Here is an 18,094-nt window from a genome sequence, read left to right on the forward strand (position 1 = left end):
CAGCTGCCTGCTGTGCAGTGGTGATATGGTTCCCACAGATGTCACTGCTGCCACTGCCACTATCAAGACCTAGTGCAGTATCATCTAGTTTGTAGACTTGTACCCCACTGGCTTAAGAATTGGCATTAATTATCAACCTCCCACTGTGGTACATGATGGGGAGATGGCCAAGGTACAGAGAGCTATGTGCATGCTGAGCAACACCACAGCAATTGCTGAGGCCTAGGCTTACCTCGACCACAAGCTCGGCCTGATGTACGCCGAGTGTGCCCTTGTGCACTGATATGTTGGCAAGGGCACAGAGGAAGGGGAGTTTTGTGAGCCTCTTAAAGACATGGCTGCCCTAGAAAAGATTATGAGGAGGTTGGTGTGGATTCTCTTGAAGGAGAGGGTGAGAAACAAGGAGAGGAATACTTACCATTCCTTCTAGCCCCATAGTGAGTCAGACTCCCAGAACTTCACGTTTAACATTAGCTGACAAGCATAAATGACTCTAATTATGTTATTTTCATTGTGCGGTCATGTTTATCTTGTATATATGTTCCTTAAAGGGTTTTCATGATGTTTCAAAGAAAAAGCATTAAGAAAAAAAGAGAAATTGAATTATTATCTTATTCCATCATTGCCTTATTTGTATTATATTAAATGAAATTATCAAATGCATAAGACATGATAATAAATGTTATTTTAGTTTTTTCTATGTGTTCTAGAGCACATCCTGAAAAAAATGAATTTAGCCAAATTTTTAGAACATATGTAAATTTTATTTTTTTCTGCAAAAACACAAAGAATAAATATTAAGGTTTTGTGGTCATCTGTTCACTTTTGCAAATTGTACATGAATTAGTTTCAATAAAACTATATTTACATATGTTGAATTTCAAATTTTTCATAGTCCATTTCAAAATCATAAAATAGAATCATAATTAATGCTTCATGAAAAATGGCTAGCTTGTCTTATTTAGCCCACAAAATGTAACTATTCTAGCATGCTGGGAGACACAAAATTAATATTGCCCGAAGAGAAAGACGTGAAAAGTGCTCTCAAGTTGGCAGACTTCTCTGAGTTCCTTAGAGCTTTGAACTTTCTTAAAATTCTCAGTAGATGACTCTTGCTTACTCTTTTAGAAGTGTTTCGATTTCACACTGCATTTAGACTCATTTTGTTATGTCAGGATGCTCTGAACACTGTTAAAGGAACTAAAATAAGCTGACTGCAAGTTGTTTTGCACTGATATAAAACAGTAAAAGAGCATGTAAAGTATTTCCATACATGATCCTTAAGTTCAATAGATATTTGTAGAATGTATAATAAATGTATAAAAGGTCAAAATGGAAAATACATCCTAAAAACTTGCTTTCTATTTGTTTCCATTCTAGGGAAGAACAAATTGTGTATACCAATAACTATAATAATACAGTAGTAAGTTCTAAATAACAGTATATCCCAAAAGTCATAAATAACATGTTTAACTAAATTAGGAAAACAAGCTTGCAAGAACTAAACTTTTAATCCCAGTATGTTATCTACTGATGAATGTGTGTGTGTGTGTGTGTGTGTGTGTGTGTGTGTGTCTGTCTGTCTGTCTGTGTGTATGTGTAAATATATACTTCTCATTTGAAGTATATAATTTAGGTGCCTACTACTTTCATAAATGACTAGCTCTTTTATGTAAGGATGCATTTGTATAAAAATAAAATCACACTACTTAATGGTAATATTGCCAACAGGCACTTGTTTTTAGAATCCTATTACAATATTACTTCATCCTTCCTTTAAGATTCCTCGTAACATAAAATTAGGTAAGCAAAGAATTACTTAAAGACTAGTAGAAAAACATTTCACAGCCCAGATATTCTGCCCTCATACATCTAGCTGATTTCCCGCTTTTATTTTTGGAGATTACTTCCTCTCTTTCAAGGCTGTCATTGTCTTTTGTTTAGCTGTAAATAGCCATGGCCTTTCTGTTACTGCTTTCAATAGGAACATGTTCATTTGTAAACAACAAATACACTTTTCCGTATGTTACTTGTTCATTGTTGAATTGTGGCAAGCATACTTAAAATTAGTTCTAAACGCTTAACAAATTTAAATGTACAATACTATATTAACTATAGAATGATATTATGTAGCAGATCTCTGTAATTTATTCTTTCTGCATTACTGAAACTTTACACCCAATCTGGAACAATTTCATGTTGCCATTGCCCATAACCTCCTAGCAACTGATGTTCCACTCCATCTTTCTATGAGATTGACTCTTGAGGATATACCATATTAGTTGAATAATGTAGTATTTGTCCTGCCGTTGTTGCATAATTCTATCTAGCACAAAATAATTCAAATTTATCCATATTTCACATCACAGGATTCTCAGCACTGAATAATATTCCATTGGATGAATAAACCACGATTTATCCATTAAACCATCTTTGTTAATTTAGGTGTTTCCCTATTTGTGAATAATGCTGTAATTAATACGTGATTATATTTAGTGTCATCTTCATAGGGTCTAGAATCTTCCAGCAGACAAGCCTCTGGGCATGCCTATGTGGAGTATCTAGATATCTAGTTATATAATTATCCCCCTATTCCAACTATTGCTTCCCATATGTTAGTGACTATGGGACTACCCACCAGGGTGTAGGAAACCTACTGGCAGCTGCAGCCTCAAAGAAAGCGGACTCTACTTCCCTGAGCAGATATCAAGTTCCAGTAGTTCCTCAGCTGGGGGAGAAGACTGCTGAGCCCCTCCCCTAGTTCATGCTGGAAATTTGAATGGTGTGATCTTATGCAGAAATTATGAAGTCAGCAGCCGGGCGGTGGTGGCACACGCCTTTAATCCCAGCACTTGGGAGGCAGAGGCAGGTGGATATTTGTGAGTTTGAGGCCAGCCTGGTCTGCAGACCAAGATCCAGGAAAGGCACAAAGCTGCACAGAGAAACCCTGTCTCTAAAAACCAAAAAAAAAAAAAAAAAAAGAAATTATGAAGTCAGCTACAGCTAATGCGAGTTCATGTATGAATCAGCCATGTCATGTCCTTTCAGCCAGAATAGATTCTACTTCTTCCATAAACCTATTCCTCTCTAACACACAGTTGTATTATCTATCTGTTTGTTTTGCTATTTGCAACATTTGAAAACCCATATGCCTTACATCATTCAGATACTTAAATTTATACTATTTGTTCATACTTCTTTTCTTCTTGGATATTTTATTTTAGATTTATTCTGAATTTGATAGCACTCATTTAAATAATATATATATATATATATATATATATGGGTGCAATTAAACCTAACCAGTAGAGAAGGGTCTGTTATCAGCAATACTCCATAGTCTGTACACTATAGTATAGAAATCATGCTAAGGTATCAAAATATTGTAATAGTCTTTTTTTTTTCTTTAATTTATTTTAATTTATTTTGCTATACAATTCAGTTCTACATATCGGTCACAGATTCCCTTGTTCTCCCCCCTCCCGTCCCCCCTCACCTTCCCCCCAACGCCCCCCCCCCCCCCATTCCCATCTCCTCCAGGGCAAAGCCTTCCCCACAGACTGAGGTCAACCTGGTAGACTCAGTCCAGGTAGGTCTAGTACCCTCCTCCCAGGCCAAGCCAAACAATCCTGCATAGGCCCCAGGTTTCAAACAGCCAACTCATGCAATGAGCACAAGATCTGGTCCCACTGCCTGGATGCCTCCCAAACAGATCAAGCCAATCAACTGTCTCACCCATTCGGAGGGCCTGATCCAGTGTGGACCCCTCAGCCATTGGTTCATAGTTCATGTGTTTCCATTCATTTGGCTATTTGTCCCTGTGCTTTATCCAACCTTGGTCTCAACAATTCTCGCTCATATAAACCCTCCTCATTCTCGTTGATTGGACTCCCAGAGATCCACCCGGGGCCTAGTCATGGATCTCTGCATCCAGATCCCTCAGTAGTTGGATGAGGTTTCTAGCACAACAATTAGGGTGTTTGGCCATCCCATCACCAGAGTAGGTCAGTTCGGGCTGTCTCTCGACCATTGCCGACAGTCTGTTGTGTGGGTATCTTTGTGGATTTCTGTGGGCCTCTCTAGCACTTTGCTTCTTCCTGTTCTCATGTGGTCTTCATTTACCATGGTCTCCTATTCCTTGTTCTCCCTCTCTGTTGTTGATCCAGCTGGGATCTCCCGCTCCCCCAAGCTCTCTTTCCCTCGACCCTTGCCTTTCATTACCCCCACTCATGTCCAGGCTGTTCATGTAGATCTCATTCCATTTCTCTGTCATTGGGCGATCCCTGTGTCTTTCTTGGGGTCCTGTTTTCCGGGTAGCCTCCCTGGTGATGTGAGTAGCAGACAATTCATCCTTGTTTCATGTCTAGTATCCTGCTATGAGTGAGTACATACCATGTTTGTCTTTCTGAGTCTGGGTTACCTCACTCAGGATGATTTTTTCTAGATCCATCCATTTGTCTGCAAACCTCATGATGCCATTGTTTTTCTCTGCTGAGTAGTATTCCATTGTGTATATGTACCACATTTTGTTTATCCACTCTTCAGTTGAAGGGCATCTGGGTTGTTTCCATGTTCTGGCTATTACAAACAATGCTGATATGAACATAGCTGAACAAGTGCTCTTATGGTGTGGTTGAGCATTTCTTGGGTATATGCCCAAGAGTGGTATAGCTGGATCTTGGGGGAGATTGATTCCCAATTTTCTAAGAAAGCGCCATATTGATTTCCAAAGTGGTTGTACAAGCTTGCATTCCCACCAGCAGTGGAGGAGAGTTCCCCTAGCTCCACATCCTCTCCAGCATAAGGTGTCTTCAGTGTTTTTGATCTTAGCCATTCTGACAGGCGTAAGGTGGTATCTCAGAGTTGTTTTGATTTGCATTTCCCTGATGATTAGGGATGATGGGCAATTCCTTAAATGTCTTTCGGCCATTTGAGTTTCCTCTGTTGAGAATTCTCTGTTTAGTTCTATAGCCCATTTCTTAATTGGACTGTTGGGCATTTTGATGTCTAATTTCTTGAGTTCCTTATATATTCTGGATATCAGTCCTCTGTCAGATGTGGGGTTGGTGAAGATCTTTTCCCATTCTGTAGGCTGTCGCTTTGCCTTGTTGACCGTATCCTTTGCTCTACAAAAGCTTCTCAGTTTCAAAAGGTCCCATTGATTGATTGTTTCTCTCAGAGTCTGTGCTACTGGTGTTCTATTTAGGAAGTAGTCTCCAATGCCAATGCATTCAAGACTACTTCCTACTTTCTCTTCTAGCAGGTTCAGAGTAGCTGGATTTATGTTGAGGTCCTTGATCCACTTGGACTTAAGTTTTGTGCACGGTGATAGATATGGATCTATTTGCAGCCTTCTACATGTTGATATCCAGTTTTGCCAGCACCATTTGTTGAAGATGCTTTCTTTTTTCCATTGTGCACTTTTGGCTTCTTTGTCAAAAATTATATGTTCATAGGTGTGCGGATTAATGTCAGGGTCTTCAATTCGATTCCATTGGTCCACATGTCGGTTTCTATGCCAGTACCAAGCTGTTTTTATTACTGTAGCTCTATAGTAGAGCTTGAAGTCAGGGATCGTGATGCCTCCAGAAGTTGTGTTATTGTACAGGATTCCTTTGGCTATCCTGGGTTTTTTGTTTTTCCATATGAATTTGAGTAGTATTCTTTCCAGGTCTGTGAAGAATTGTGTTGGTATTTTGATGGGGATTGCATTGAATCTGTAGATTGCTTTTGGTAAGATTGCCATTTTTACTATGTTAGTCCTGCCTATCTATGAGCATGGGAGATCTTTCCATTTTCTGACATCTTCTTCAATTTCTTTTTTCAGGGACTTAAAGTTCTTGTCATATAGGTCCTTCACTTGCTTGGTTAGTGTTACCCCAAGGTATTTTATGTCATTTGTGGCTATAGTAAAGGGTGATGTATCTCTGATTTCCTTCTCCACTTCTTTGTCCATTGTATATAGGAGGGCTACTGATTTTTTTGAGTTGATCTTGTATCCTGCTATGTTGCTGAACGTGTTTATAAGCTGTATCAGTTCCTTGGTGGAATCTTTGGGGTCGCTCAAGTATACTATCATGTCATCTGCAAATAGGGAAAGCTTGACTTCTTCCTTTCCAATTTGTATCCCCTTAATCTCCTTATGTTGTCTTATTGCTCTGGCTAGAACTTCAAGTACTATATTGAATAAGTATGGGGAGAGTGGACAGCCTTGCCTCGTTCCTGATTTTAGTGGAATTGCTTTGAGTTTCTCTCCATTTAATTTGATGTTGGCTGTTGGCTTGCTGTAAATTGCCTTTATTATGTTTAGGTATGTTCCCTGTATTCCTGATCGCTCTAATACCTTTATCATGAAGGGGTGTTGGATTTTGTCAAATGCCTTTTCTGCATCCAGTGAGATGATCATATGGTTTTTTTCTTTGAGTTTGTTTATATGGTGTATTATATTGACGGACTTTCGTATGTTGAACCACCCTTGCATCCCTGGAATGAATCCTACTTGATCATGGTGGATAATTGTTTTGATGTGTTCTTGGAGTCTGTTTGCCAGTATTTTATTGAGTATTTTTGCATCAATGTTCATGAGGGAGATCGGTCTGTAGTTCTCTTTCTTTGTTGTATCCTTGTTTGGTTTAGGAATTAGGGTAATTGTAGCCTCGTAGAAGGAGTTTGGTAATGTTCCTTCTGTTTCTATTGTGTGGAACAATTTAGAGAGTATTGGTATTAACTCTTCTTTGAAGATCTGGTAGAATTCTGCGCTGAAACCATCTGGTCCTGGGCTTTTTTTGGTTGGGAGACTTTTAATGACTGTTTCTATTTCGTTAGGGGTTATTGGACTATTTAAATAGTTTATCTGGTCTTGATTTAACTTAGGTATGTGGTACCTATCCAGAAAGTTATCCATTTCTTTTAGGTTTTCCAGTTTTGTCGAATAGAGGTTTTTGAAGTATGACCTGATGATTCTCTGGATTTCCTCAATGTCTGTTGTTATGTCCCCCCTTTCATTTCTGATTTTGTTGATTTGGATGCTCTCTCTCTGTCTTTTGGTTAGTTTGGATAAGGGCTTGTCTATCTTGTTGATTTTCTCAAAGAACCAACTCTTTGTTTCATTAATTTTTTGTATTGTTCTCTTTGTTTCTATTTTATTGATTTCAGCTCTCACTTTGATAATTTCCTGGCGTCTATTTTTCCTGGGAGACTTTGCTTCTTCTTGTTCTAGAGCTTTCAGGTGTGCTGTTAAGTCTCTAGTGTGAGATTTCTCCAACTTATTTATGTGGGCATTTAGTGCTATGAATTTCCCTCTTAGTACTGCTTTCATAGTGTCCCATAAATTTGGATATGTGGTGTCTTCATTTTCATTGATCTCTAGGAAGTCTTTAATTTCTTTCTTTATTTCTTCCTTAACCCATTGGTGATTCAGTTGGGTATTATTCAGTTTCCATGAGATTGCAGGTTTTCTGTAGTTTTTGTTGTTGTTGAAGTCCAACTTTAGACCATGGTGGTCTGATAGAACACAGGAGGTTATTCCAATTCTTTTGTATCTGTTTAGATTTGTTTTGTGGCCAAGTATGTGGTCAATTTTAGAGAAGGTTCCATGGGGTGCTGAGAAGAAGGTATATTCTTTTTTGTTAGGATGGAATGTTCTGTAGATATCGATTAAGTCCATTTGAGTCATGACATCAGTTAAGTCCTTTATTTCTCTGTTAAGTTTCAATTTGGGAGATCTGTCCAGTGGTGAAAGTGGGGTGTTGAGGTCTCCCACTATTAATGTGTGGGGTTTTATATGTGATTTAAGCTTTAGTAATGTTTCTTTTACATATGTGGGTGCCCTTGTGTTTGGGGCATAAATATTCAGAATTGAGACTTCATCTTGGTGGATCTTTCCTGTGATGAGTATGTAATGCCCTTCTTGATCTCTTTTGATTGATTTTAGTTTGAAGTCTATTTTGCTGGATATCAGGATGGCTACACCCGCTTGTTTCTTAAGACCGTTTGATTGGAAAGTCTTTTCCCAGCCTTTTATTTTTAGGTAGTGTCTATCTTCGAATTTGAGATGTGTTTCTTGTATGCAGCAGAAAGATGGGTCCTGCTTTCGTATCCATTCTGTAAGCCTATGTCTTTTTATAGGTGAATTAAGTCCATTGATATTGAGGGAAATTAATGACCAGTGATTGTTCATTCCTGTTATTTTTTGGTGGTGATGTGTGGGTACTTCTATACGTTGGGGTTTACTGCTGTGGCTTTATCTGTTGCCTGTGTTTTCGAGGGTGTATCTGACTTCCTTAGGTTGGAATTTTCCTTCTAGTGCTTTCTGTAGGGCTGGGTTTGTGGATAAGTATTGTTTAAATCTGGCTTTGTCATGGAATGTCTTGTTCACTCCATCTATGGTGATTGAAAGTTTTGCTGGGTATATTAGTCTAGGCTGACATCCATGGTCTCTTAGTGTCTGCATTACATCTGTCCAGGTTCTTCTGGCTTTCAAAGTCTCCATTGAGAAATCGGGTGTTATTCTGATGGGTTTGCCTTTATATGTCACTTGGCCTTTTTCCTTTGCTGCTCTTAATATTCTTTCTTTATTCTGTATGTTTAGTTGTTTAACTATTATGTGGCGAGGGGACTTTTTTTTGGGGTCTAGTCTGTTTGGTGTTCTATAAGCTTCTTGTATCTTCATAGGCATTTCCTTCTTTAAGTTGGGAAAGTTTTCTTCTATGATCTTGTTGAATATATTTTCTGTGCCCTTGAGTTGGTATTCTTCTCCTTCTTCGACCCCTATTATTCTTAGGTTTGGTCTTTTCATGGTGTCCCAAATTTCTTGGACATTTTGGTTCATGACTTTGTTGGCTTTAGTGTTTTCTTTGACTGATGAATGTATTTCTTCTACTGTATCTTCAACGCTAGAGATCCTCTCTTCCATCTCTTGCATTCTGTTGATTATACTTGCATCTGAAGTTCCCAATCGTTTTCTCAGATTTTCTATTTCCAGCATTCCCTCTGTTTATGTCTTCTTCATTTTTTCTATTTCCCTTTTCAGGTCTTGGACTGTTTCCTTCATTTGTTTCATTGATTTTTCTTGATTTTCTCTCAGTATTTTATTGTTTTCTTCCAGGACTTTATTGATTTCTTCTAATTTGTTTGCCCTTTCCTCTAGTTGTTTACAGCGTTCTTCACATTTTTTTGTCTTTTCCTCTACACAAGCCTCTAGCTTCTTCATGATGTCATTCATAAGGCTGTTTTCTTCTGCTTCTTCCAATTTCTGATGTTCAGGTCTAGGTGTTGGAGGAGGGCTAGGGCCTGGTGATGTTGTATTGCTATTCATTTTGTTGTATATGTTTCTGCCTTGACGTCTGCCCATCTCCTTGTGCTTCGTTACTGGCCTTATCCGCACACAGTTTTCCAAAAGGGAAGTCCGGAGCAAGATGGGAGCTGGGGGCCGGCCTCTAAGTCTCAGGAAGAGGCTTGGGGCTCAGGCGGATGGGCGTGGGGGCAGGGTGTGGAGACTGCAGGGCCTGCCAGGGGTCTTGGAGAAGGGGATCCTTCCCGGTGGGGCTAGCAGGGAACCTGCCCGGTGGCCAGAACCTGGGGCCGAGTTGGGCAGGTCTTCCCTGGAGTGGCTGGTGCCCAGGGATGGGGTCGGGGCAAGGAAGGGCACTCACCAGTTTTCCAAAAGGGAAGTCAGGAGCAAGATGGGAGCTGGGGGCCAGCCTCTAAGTCTCAGGAAGAGGCTTGGGGCTCAGGCGGATGGGCGTGGGGGCAGGGCGTGGAGACTACAGGGCGTGCCAGGGGTCTTGGAGAAGGGGATCCTTCCCGGTGGGGCTAGCAGGGAACCTGCCCGGTGGCCAGAACCTGGGGTCAAGTTGGGCAGGTCTTCCCTGGAGTGGCTGGTGCCCAGGGATGGGGTCCGGGGCAAGGAAGGGCACTCACCAGTTTTCCAAAAGGGAAGTCCGGAGCAAGATGGGAGCTGGGGGCCAGCCTCTAAGTCTCAGGAAGAGGCTTGGGGCTCAGGGGGATGGGAGTGGGGGCAGGGCGTGGAGACTGCAGGGCCTGCCAGGGGTCTTGGAGAAGGGGATCCTTCCCGGTGGGGCTAGCAGGGAACCTGCCCGGTGGCCAGAACCTGGGGCCAAGTTGGGCAGGTCTTCCCTGGAGTGGCTGGTGCCCAGGGATGGGGTCCGGGGCAAGGAAGGGTACTCACCAGTTTTCCAAAAGGGAAGTCCGGAGCAAGATGGGAGCTGGGGGCCGGCCTCTAAGTCTCAGGAAGAGGCTTGGGGCTCAGGCGGATGGGCGTGGGGGCAGGGCGTGGAGACTGCAGGGCCTGCCAGGGGTCTTGGAGAAGGGGATCCTTCCCGGTGGGGCTAGCAGGGAACCTGCCGGGTAGCCAGAACCTGGGGCCAAGTTGGGCAGGTCTTCCCTGGAGTGGCTGGTGCCCAGGGATGGGGTCCGGGGCAAGGAAGGGCACTCACCAGTTTTCCAAAAGGGAAGTCCGGAGCAAGATGGGAGCTGGGGGCCAGCCTCTAAGTCTCAGGAAGAGGCTTGGGGCTCAGGGGGATGGGAGTGGGGGCAGGGCGTGGGGACTGCAGGGCCTGCCAGGGGTCTTGGAGAAGGGGATCCTTCCAGGTGGGGCTAGCAGGGAACCTGCCCGGTGGCCAGAACCTGGGGCCAAGTTGGGCAGGTCTTCCCTGGAGTGGCTGGTGCCCAGGGATGGGGTCTGGGGCAAGGAAGGGTACTCACCAGTTTTCCAAAAGGGAAGTCCAGAGCAAGATGGGAGCTGGGGGCCGGCCTCTAAGTCTCAGGAAGAGGCTTGGGGCTCAGGCGGATGGGCGTGGGGGCAGGGCGTGGAGACTGCAGGGCCTGCCAGGGGTCTTGGAGAAGGGGATCCTTCCCGGTGGGGCTAGCAGGGAACCTGCCCGGTGGCCAGAACCTGGGGCCAAGTTGGGCAGGTCTTCCCTGGAGTGGCTGGTGCCCAGGGATGGGGTCTGGGGCAAGGAAGGGTACTCACCAGTTTTCCAAAAGGGAAGTCCGGAGCAAGATGGGAGCTGGGGGCCGGCCTCTAAGTCAGTTTTCCAAAAGGGAAGTCTGGAGCAAGATGGGAGCTGGGGGCCGGCCTCTAAGTCTCAGGAAGAGGCTTGGGGCTCAGGCGGATGGGAGTGGGGGCAATGCGTGGAGACTGCAGGGCCTGCCAGGGGTCTTGGAGAAGGGGATCCTTCCCGGTGGGGCTAGCAGGGAACCTGCCCGGTGGCCAGAACCTGGGGCCGAGTTGTGCAGGTCTTCCCTGGAGTGGCTGGTGCCCAGGGATGGGGTCCGGGGCAAGGAAGTTGTAATAGTCTTTTTGTCACTTGCATTCCACACTATACTGTGAACTGTTCATAGCAAGTATATTACCCCGTTTCATATATTTGAACTTATTATACCTAGCATTTATTTTAGAATAATCTATCATGTTAAAAATAGCATTACATTATAGTTTATGAACAAATTCTAGGACAAGTATAACTCAGTGGATGAGATAGCTTTACAGTTCAAAGAACAGTGACAAACTTACTATTCAATTTGATACTCAGCACTATAAAACAAGTTATGATTGTCACCAGTTTTTAATTTGTGAGTTATAAATATATATTATATACTCTCACTCATTTGTCGTATTAACAAATCTAGTATCCTCCTTCTATACTATAAACCCTCTCCAGATGTTGCTGATAATTACATACATGCACACATGTATTAATTTTGCTGTTTCCACAAATTTCAATCCCCTTATTCATGAATCCATTTCTTTATATTTTGCCTTATTGCAAAAGACGGTTGAAATTTGCAAACTGAAAGGCACACATTAGGTAGGTAAGTTTAATTATTGTTCAATGTAGACATTTAGGAAAAGACCATTTTAAACTTTAGTTTAAAAATATTTTATTTAATATTTATACATAATATAATTTTGAATCAAATTTGCTCTCCTTTTTCACTCCAATCCCTCTCCTATATCCCCCCTTCTCTTTTTTTTTTTTTTTTTTTTTTTTTTTTTTTTTTTTTTTTTATTCTTAATTTATTTTGCAATACAATTCAGTTCTACATATCAGCCACGGATTCCCTTGTTCTCCCCCCTCCCGTCCCCCTCACCTTCCCCCCAACCCCCCCCCCCATTCCCATCTCCTCCAGGGCAAAGCCTTCCCCACAGACTGAGGTCAACCTGGTAGACTCAATCCAGGTAGGTCTAGTCCCCTCCTCCCAGGCCGAGCCAAACAATCCTGCATAGGCCCCAGGTTTCAAACAGCCAACTCATGCAATGAGCACAAGATCTGGTCCCACTGCCTGGGTGCCTCCCAAACAGATCAAGTCAATCAACTGTCTCATCCATTCAGAGGGCCTGATCCAGTGGGGACCCCTCAGCCATTGGTTCATAGTTCATGTGTTTCCATTCATTTGGCTATTTGTCCCTGTGCTTTATCCAACCTTGGTCTCAACAATTCTCGTTCATATAAACCCTCCTCATTCTCGCTAATTGGACTCCCAGAGATCCACCCGGGGCCTAGTCATGGATTTCTGCATCCAGATCCCTCAGTAGTTGGATGAGGTTTCTAGCACAACAATTAGGGTGTTTGGCCATCCCATCACCAGAGTAGGTCAGTTCAGGCTGTCTCTCGACCACTGCCAGCAGTCTGTTGTGTGGGTATCTTTGTGGATTTCTGTGGGCCTCTCTAGCACTTTGCTTCTTCCTATTCTCATGTGGTCTTTATTTACCATGGTCTCCTATTCCTTGTTCTCCCTCTCTGTTGTTGATCCAGCTGGGATCTCCCGCTCCCCCAAGCTCTCTTTCCCTCAACCCTCGCCTTTCATTACCCCCACTCATGTCCAGGCTGTTCATGTAGATCTCATTCCATTTCTCTGTCATTGGGTGATCCCTGTGTCTTTCTTGGGGTCCTGTTTTCCAGGTAGCCTCCCTGGTGATGTGAGTAGCAGACAAGTCATCCTTGTTTCATGTCTAGTATCCTGCTATGAGTGAGTACATACCATGTTTGTCTTTCTGAGTCTGGGTTACCTCACTCAGGATGATTTTTTCTAGATCCATCCATTTGTCTGCAAACCTCATGATGCCATTGTTTTTCTCTGCTGAGTAGTATTCCATTGTGTATATGTACCACATTTTGTTTATCCATTCTTCAGTTGAAGGGCATCTGGGTTGTTTCCATGTTCTGGCTATTACAAACAATGCTGATATGAACATAACTGAACAAGTGCTCTTATGGTGTGGTTGAGCATTTCTTGGGTATATGCCCAAGAGTGGTATAGCTGGATCTTGGGGGAGATTGATTCCCAATTTTCTAAGAAAGCGCCATATTGATTTCCAAAGTGGTTGTACAAGCTTGCATTCCCACCAGCAGTGGAGGAGAGTTCCCCTAGCTCCACATCCTCTCCAGCATAAGGTGTCTTCAGTGTTTTTGATCTTAGCCATTCTGACAGGCGTAAGGTGGTATCTCAGAGTTGTTTTGATTTGCATTTCCCTGATGATTAGGGATGTTGAGCAGTTCCTTAAATGTCTTTCGGCCATTTGAGTTTCCTCTGTTGAGAATTCTCTGTTTAGTTCTATAGCCCATTTCTTAATTGGACTGTTGGGCATTTTGATGTCTAATTTCTTGAATTCCTTATATATTCTGGATATCAGTCCTCTGTCAGATGTGGGGTTGGTGAAGATCTTTTCCCATTCTGTAGGCTGTCGCTTTGCCTTGTTGACCGTATCCTTTGCTCTACAAAAGCTTCTCAGTTTCAAGAGGTCCCATTGATTGATTGTTTGTCTCAGAGTCTGTGCTACTGGTGTTCTATTTAGGAAGTAGTCTCCTATGCCAATGCGTTCAAGACTACTTCCTACTTTCTCTTCTAGCAGGTTCAGAGTAGCTGGATTTATGTTGAGGTCCTTAATCCACTTGGACTTAAGTTTTGTGCACGGTGATAGATATGGATCTATTTGCAGCCTTCTACATGTTGATATCCAGTTTTGCCAGCACCATTTGTTGAAGATGCTTTCTTTTTTCCATTGTGCACTTTTGGCTTCTTTGTCAAAAATCATATGTTCATAGGTGTGCGGATTAATGTCAGGGTCTTCAATTCGATTCCATTGGTCCACATGTCGGTTTTTATGCCAGTACCAAGCTGTTTTTATTACTGTAGCTCTATAGTAGAGCTTGAAGTCAGGGATCGTGATGCCTCCAGAAGTTGTGTTATTGTACAGGATTCCTTTGGCTATCCTGGGTTTTTTGTTTTTCCATATGAAGTTGAGTATTATTTTTTCCAGGTCTGTGAAGAATTGTGTTGGTATTTTGATGGGGATTGCATTGAATCTGTAGATTGCTTTTGGTAAGATTGCCATTTTTACTATGTTAGTCCTGCCTATCCATGAGCATGGGAGATCTTTCCATTTTCTGACATCTTCTTCAATTTCTTTTTTCAGGGACTTAAAGTTCTTGTCATATAGGTCCTTCACTTGCTTGGTTAGTGTTACCCCAAGGTATTTTATGTCATTTGTGGCTATAGTAAAGGGTGATGTATCTCTGATTTCCTTCTCCGCTTCTTTGTCCATTGTATATAGGAGGGCTACTGATTTTTTTGAGTTGATCTTGTATCCTGCTATGTTGCTGAAGGTGTTTATAAGCTGTATCAGTTCCTTGGTGGAATCTTTGGGGTCGCTCAAGTATACTATCATGTCATCTGCAAATAGGGAAAGCTTGACTTCTTCCTTTCCAATTTGTATCCCCTTAATCTCCTTATGTTGTCTTATTGCTCTGGCTAGAACTTCAAGTACTATATTGAATAAGTATGGGGAGAGTGGACAGCCTTGCCTCGTTCCTGATTTTAGTGGAATTGCTTTGAGTTTCTCTCCATTTAATTTGATGTTGGCTGTTGGCTTGCTGTAAATTGCCTTTATTATGTTTAGGTATGTTCCCTGTATTCCTGATCGCTCCAATACCTTTATCATGAAGGGGTGTTGGATTTTGTCAAATGCCTTTTCTGCATCCAGTGAGATGATCATATGGTTTTTTTCTTTGAGTTTGTTTATATGGTGTATTACATTGACGGACTTTCGTATGTTGAACCACCCTTGCATCCCTGGAATGAATCCTACTTGATCATGGTGGATAATTGTTTTGATGTGTTCTTGGAGTCTGTTTGCCAGTATTTTATTGAGTATTTTTGCATCAATGTTCATGAGGGAGATCGGTCTGTAGTTCTCTTTCTTTGTTGTATCCTTGTTTGGTTTAGGAATTAGGGTAATTGTAGCCTCGTAGAAGGAGTTTGGTAATGTTCCTTCTGTTTCTATTGTGTGGAACAATTTAGAGAGTATTGGTATTAACTCTTCTTTGAAGATCTGGTAGAATTCTGCGCTGAAACCATCTGGTCCTGGGCTTTTTTTGGTTGGGAGACTTTTAATGACTGTTTCTATTTCATTAGGGGTTATTGGACTATTTAAATAGTTTATCTGGTCTTGATTTAACTTAGGTATGTGGTACCTATCCAGAAAGCCATCCATTTCTTTTAGGTTTTCCAGTTTTGTCGAATAGAGGTTTTTGAAGTATGACCTGATGATTCTCTGGATTTCCTCAATGTCTGTTGTTATGTCCCCCTTTTCATTTCTGATTTTGTTGATTTGGATGCTCTCTCTCTGTCTTTTGGTTAGTTTGGATAAGGGCTTGTCTATCTTGTTGATTTTCTCAAAGAACCAACTCTTTGTTTCATTAATTTTTTGTATTGTTCTCTTTGTTTCTATTTTATTGATTTCAGCTCTCACTTTGATAATTTCCTGGCGTCTATTTTTCCTGGGAGACTGTGCTTCTTCTTGTTCTAGAGCTTTCAGGTATGCTGTTAAGTCTCTAGTGTGAGATTTCTCCAACTTATTTATGTGGGCATTTAGTGCTATGAATTTCCCTCTTAGTACTGCTTTCATAGTGTCCCATAAATTTGGATATGTGGTGTCTTCATTTTCATTGATCTCTAGGAAGTCTTTAATTTCTTTCTTTATTTCTTCCTTAACCCATTGGTGATTCAGTTGGGTATTATTCAGTTTCCATGAGATTGCAGGTTTTCTGTAGTTTTTGTTGTTGTTGAAATCCAACTTTAGACCATGGTGGTCTGATAGAACACAGGAGGTTATTCCAATTCTTTTGTATCTGTTTAGATTTGTTTTGTGGCCAAGTATGTGGTCAATTTTAGAGAAGGTTCCATGGGGTGCTGAGAAGAAGGTATATTCTTTTTTGTTAGGATGGAATGTTCTGTAGATATCGATTAAGTCCATTTGAGTCATGACATCAGTTAAGTCCTTTATTTCTCTGTTAAGTTTCAATTTGGGAGATCTGTCCAGTGGTGAAAGTGGGGTGTTGAGGTCTCCCACTATTAATGTGTGGGGTTTTATATGTGATTTAAGCTTTAGTAATGTTTCTTTTACATATGTGGGTGCCCTTGTGTTTGGGGCATAAATATTCAGAATTGAGACCTCATCTTGGTGGATCTTTCCTGTGATGAGTATGTAATGCCCTTCTTGATCTCTTTTGATTGATTTTAGTTTGAAGTCTATTTTGCTGGATATCAGGATGGCTACACCTGCTTGTTTCTTAAGACCGTTTGATTGGAAAGTCTTTTCCCAGCCTTTTATTTTTAGGTAGTGTCTATCTTTGAATTTGAGATGTGTTTCTTGTATGCAGCAGAAAGATGGGTCCTGCTTTCGTATCCATTCTGTAAGCCTATGTCTTTTTATAGGTGAATTAAGTCCATTGATATTGAGGGAAATTAATGACCAGTGATTGTTCATTCCTGTTATTCTTTGGTGGTGATGTGTGGGTACTTCTATACGTTGGGGTTTACTGCTGTGACTTTATCTGTTGCCTGTGTTTTCGAGGGTGTATCTGACTTCCTTAGATTGGAATTTTCCTTCTAGTGCTTTCTGTAGGGCTGGGTTTGTGGATAAGTATTGTTTAAATCTGGCTTTGTCATGGAATGTCTTGTTCACTCCATCTATGGTGATTGAAAGTTTTGCTGGGTATATTAGTCTAGGTTGACATCCATGGTCTCTTAGTGTCTGCATTACATCTGTCCAGGTTCTTCTGGCTTTCAAAGTCTCCATTGAGAAATCGGGTGTTATTCTGATGGGTTTGCCTTTATATGTCACTTGGCCTTTTTCCTTTGCTGCTCTTAATATTCTTTCTTTATTCTGTACGTTTAGTTGTTTAACTATTATGTGGCGAGGGGACTTTTTTTGGGGGTCTAGTCTGTTTGGTGTTCTATAAGCTTCTTGTATCTTCATAGGCATTTCCTTCTTTAAGTTGGGAAAGTTTTCTTCTATGATCTTGTTGAATATATTTTCTGTGCCCTTGAGTTGGTATTCTTCTCCTTCTTCGACCCCTATTATTCTTAGGTTTGGTCTTTTCATGGTGTCCCAAATTTCTTGGACATTTTGGTTCATGACTTTGTTGGCTTTAGTGTTTTCTTTGACTGATGAATGTATTTCTTCTACTGTATCTTCAACGCTAGAGATCCTCTCTTCCATCTCTTGCATTCTGTTGATTATACTTGCATCTGAAGTTCCCAATCGTTTTCTCAGATTTTCTATTTCCAGCATTCCCTCTGTTTGTGTCTTCTTCATTTTTTCTATTTCCCTTTTCAGGTCTTGGACTGTTTCCTTCATTTGTTTCATTGATTTTTCTTGATTTTCTCTCAGTATTTTATTGTTTTCTTCCAGGACTTTATTGATTTCTTCTAATTTGTTTGCCCTTTCCTCTAGTTGTTTACAGCGTTCTTCACATTTTTTTGTCTTTTCCTCTACGCAAGCCTCTAGCTTCTTCATGATGTCATTCATAAGGCTGTTTTCTTCTGCTTCTTCTAATTTCTGATGTTCAGGTCTAGGTGTTGGAGGAGGGCTAGGGCCTGGTGATGCTGTATTGCTATTCATTTTGTTGTATATGTTTCTGCCTTGACGTCTGCCCATCTCCTTGTGGTTCGTTCTTGGCCTTATCTGCACACTTGGTTCAGACAGACCAGTGTTCCAAAAGGGAAGTCAGTGTTCCAAAAGGGAAGTCCGGAGCAAGATGGGAGCTGGGGGCCGGCCTCTAAGTCT

At 41.6% G+C, this 18,094-nt stretch overlaps 1 protein-coding gene across 2 annotated transcripts in view; it reads left to right on the top strand.

The window, feature by feature from the left end:
• The window catches only part of Klhl4 (kelch like family member 4), an 89,576-nt gene that overhangs the window by 14,615 nt on the left and 56,867 nt on the right, over nt 1-18,094 (top strand). The gene's annotated exons all lie outside the window — the stretch shown is intronic.

Source organism: Peromyscus californicus, unplaced genomic scaffold, assembly GCF_007827085.1.
Source record: "Peromyscus californicus insignis strain IS unplaced genomic scaffold, ASM782708v3 Scaffold_10__1_contigs__length_136768540, whole genome shotgun sequence".
NCBI classification, from domain to species: Eukaryota; Metazoa; Chordata; class Mammalia; order Rodentia; family Cricetidae; genus Peromyscus; species Peromyscus californicus.